Source organism: Lolium rigidum, chromosome 5 (genome assembly GCF_022539505.1).
Source record: "Lolium rigidum isolate FL_2022 chromosome 5, APGP_CSIRO_Lrig_0.1, whole genome shotgun sequence".
Classification (NCBI taxonomy): Eukaryota; Viridiplantae; Streptophyta; class Magnoliopsida; order Poales; family Poaceae; genus Lolium; species Lolium rigidum.
The window spans coordinates 256,971,673-256,975,666 of NC_061512.1; the positions used below are offsets into that span (position 1 = coordinate 256,971,673).

Consider the following 3,994-nt stretch of genomic DNA (forward strand, 5'->3'; position numbering starts at 1 on the left):
GAGCTAATTAGATCTATCCAACGAATTTTAGAAAATAGTTTGGACACTCTAAACTCAGCGACCGTTGGCAAGGTTATCCTAAAGGCTGGACTAGTGGGGTACCGTCAACCTGAGGCTCTGATACCAACTTGTGACGCCCCAAAACCGGTACCATGAGGATCCCAGCGAATCCGCCGAAATCCGCACGATATCGATTTTAGGAGACGCACCACCAAGCGCCTCGTACACGCCGAAGCATGCACGCGATGCGGGTGGAATCAATCACGAGAGGTAACATTACAACAGGATTAAAATAGAGCCCACAAGAGACATATATTACAATAACGACTCCAACGAGTCAAGATACAAATATACAATACAAAGATCCAAATCATACAGAAGATCAAATACGTCCGAGTACGGACAAGATACAAATTTGGACTAAGAGTCCCGAAGATAACCAATGGCGTCCATAACCCCGCCTGTGCCAAGCCGGAAGGGTAACCTTGCTAACGTCGTCTTCATCGAACATATCTTCATACCGCCCTGGCTATATCCCGTAGAAGCGAGCAATAAGTACGGGTTCGTACTTAACAAGACTTCAAGACGTATAAGCATTCGTCAACCGCCGTCCTTTGTACTTGAGGCACGCAGGGGACTTAGAGGACGCAAGAGGAACGTCATAGGCAATATGGTGGGGTTAAGCGGCAGCGCGCAAGCACTAAAAACCTATAGAGACACTCTACAACAAGTCGTCTATCGTAGAAGGTGAGAGAGCGCATAAACTAACAGTTCTATACTCTGCAAACATAACACAGCCGATGTGTTCCCCCCTCGCAAGGAAGTACTTATAAAGGCACTCACACGGTTGTCAAGTTTTAACCAGTTATTATTTAAGTTGTGCTAACTTACTACGTAAGTTATTATTAATAAACAACAGGTGCAAGTTGTCTATGGTCAAGTCATACAGCTCCAAGTCGTCCATAACCGCGGACACGGCTTATCGATAAGATGTACACCCTGCAGGGGTTGCCCAAATGTACCCACACGCACCGCTCGACCCACTTACGACAGGTGGATATCACGGCTCGCACTCTCCTTCACGACAACAATGTCCAGGAACCCACCTAACCAAGTTGAACCCGTATCGAAGTCCGGCCGTATCTCCGAAACGGACTTAGCTGTTGCGCCAGCGTACTAGGTGGTTTAAACACACACTCGGGGCGATAAACCACTTCGCAGCGGCTCCGCGACCTATACGTGTATACCGTAAACAAGGGATACAAGGCACCCGTGGGCTTCCCAAAGTAAATAAGTAACAGTCGGCATGCACGCAAACAACAAATGATAAAACATTGCAAACTAGTTGTGGCCACTCGGACAAAGCTGTAGATTCCGGCAGTGGTCAAGGGGAGACCCATAAGCATACCCACGTGTGGTTAGAGCGCTCAGTCTCGAAACAGATAACAAGAACTCGGGGTCCTAGGTTTTAAAGAAACACAAGTGAGCCGTCACAAAACGATCAGCTGACCCACCGATGCCTTCGCTAACAACTATTAACAAGTAACCATGATACTTCCAACAGATATAACCATAAACCATGTGTCATGTTCCCCAGCTGATAACCCGATAAGATAGAGATAACGATAACAAGGTATAAAAAGCACTAGCATGCACTACGACTCGCAAGGCAGACTCCGATAACCAAACAACAGCTGTAGGAGGTTGGTGGTTGGTGGTGGCAATATGGGCTGCTTGAGGTAACAAGTGGAAGGGACACGTGAGAAGAACGCAACTTAAAGCTAGCATGAGGGAGAAGGCAAAATAAAAATAGGTGAGCGACTTCTGCAGGGGCAGGAGTATAAGGAAAATGCTTGCCTGTTAAAGCTTGTCGAGGAACATCCGGAGGACTTGTCGTATCTCACCACACCACTTCGTGATCCTATCCGGGAAGAAGCAAATCGCTACAACAACCAACGAATGCACATCTTACTACTACGGATAAAGAAGATCCAGCATGATCAAGATGATATGCATGACATGGCAATTATGATGCGATGCAACTTATCCAATTAATCGGAGTCGGAACCCCGGGCAACAATTAAGGTTGGAGTTGCATTTCTACCGACAAATTTAAGTGTTGATTAACATGGCATAACATGGCATAGGTGAGCTACTTCAATATTAATCGGAGCGAGGAACCGTAGTCGGTAATTCCCAAATACTCCGCGTTTAATTATTAAGTGCGATGCAAACTATAACGGAACCACATGATGCGGGATGCAAACAATTATATGGATGGCATATTCAGATTCCTCATATTTTTCTGATCAAAATTCATATAAAATACTTTTTATTCCGAGTTACGGATCATGAGATACGGATTATACAAGATATATTTATTTTCTGAAAAAGGAAACATGCATGGGACGAACATGGCTGGACCTGAGCAGCGGATAGCGGCCTGCCACGCGCTCAGCATCGAAGAAGCTGGCGAGAAAACGGGCCGAGGCCCAGTAGGTGCTGGATCTGGTTCAACAAGTAGAGAACAAAAAGGGGTGTTAAATCCGCAGTCATCAAGATTTGAACTCAGGTCTCATCGGATTAGGAGCAAGGGACAAACCAGTAGGCTATGATTCTGATCGTGTCAATAGGGCGAGATGCAGCCTTTAGAACCCGCTCAGGAAACAAACGAGCTTCAGCACCTGCAACCATGGCGGAGGGAGATCAAGTCCGGGATGGATCCAGCGATTACGGCCGAGACGGGGCAAGGGGAGGGCGTCGGAGTTGCACCTTGATGCAGGGAAGTTGGGAGTGGCGAAGCCGGCACCAAGGAGTCGCCGGAGCTGCACCGGCGGTGAGGTCCTGCGGAACAAAACGACGGTCACCGACGTTGGATCGAACCAGAGAAAGACGGGGATGAAGAAGAGGTCCAGGGGAACGGGAACATCACCAGGAAGATGATGGTGCAGACGCCGAAGGCCGGAGAAGGGTGTGGCGGCCGGAATCGTCCAATTTTGCTACCGGAGACGAAGAAGAAACGACGGGATTGGCGGTGACTGGGAGCGTCTGAGCTCGATTCCTCCGGCGTGAAGAACGAGGACATCAAGGCGCATCTGCCGGTGCCCTTAGAACGGCGGGGGGCGGTCTGTGGAGGCGGTGCCATGTCGATATGGTGGGGGTGATGTTTCTTCGTGAGCCACAGAGAAGAGAAAATGAAAAATAGGGAGAAGGGGAAAGTTGATGGCGGCGGTAGGAGGAAGAGGGGCTAGGGTTTCTGTGGCTTGAGAGGGATTAAAAAGGGGAGGGGGAGTAGTTGGCACCGTGGTGGTGGAGGATGACGTCGGGCAGAGGGAAAAGGAACACGCTCCTCTCGTGCTCTTCCAAGAAGACGACAGGGAAAACTTACCCCTTCGATGGAGAGAAAAGGGGCCATGCTGGGCTGCTTCGGTGGAAGTCAAGGTAAGGTGCTGGTTCGGTTTGGGCCAAATAAAACTAAAGATGGATAGAGGGAGAAACTAGGCCAGATCAAGGTGGGCTGAAGAAAAGAGTGGGTCGGATTGGGCTGAAGAAAGGAAGGAGAGAGCTGGGCCGCCGGGGGAAAAAGAAAGGGCCAGGGAAGAGCTGGGCCTGGTTAGAGGTTAGGGTTTTATTATATAACCCATATGAGAAGAAAACAAAATATCTAGGCTTTATAAAATAATTTTATTTAGTGAAAACATGGATGATATGATGCATGATGTCATGAGGATGCACAAAAGAAAAGGAACAAGCAAAATCTAATAGGGGTATTTTCCTGGGTCGCTACACAGATCAAGAATCACAAGCCACAAGGAGGAGCAGGGCAAGCCAAGCAAATCACCAGAAGCAAAACCTCTACAACAACACTTTAATCTAGGAGCTGGAGTGAGGTATACAATTCATCATGAGCAAACCAGATGGTTTTGCTCATAAATTGCACGAGCATGATCTCAATCACACCACAAGGGTAGAAACCCTATATGTGAGTCATCAT

General features: G+C 48.1%; 1 long non-coding RNA gene across 1 annotated transcript; it reads right to left on the reverse strand.

Moving 5' to 3' along the window:
• Positions 1-1,895: 1,895 nt before the first annotated feature.
• Positions 1,896-3,133, reverse strand: LOC124652016. The gene is made up of 4 exons (XR_006987548.1): positions 2,773-3,133; positions 2,603-2,684; positions 2,425-2,508; positions 1,896-1,943 (listed from the first exon to the last, which is right to left on the reverse strand). It is a non-coding gene; the product is annotated as an uncharacterized LOC124652016 (long non-coding RNA).
• Between the last annotated feature and the right edge of the window lie 861 nt (positions 3,134-3,994).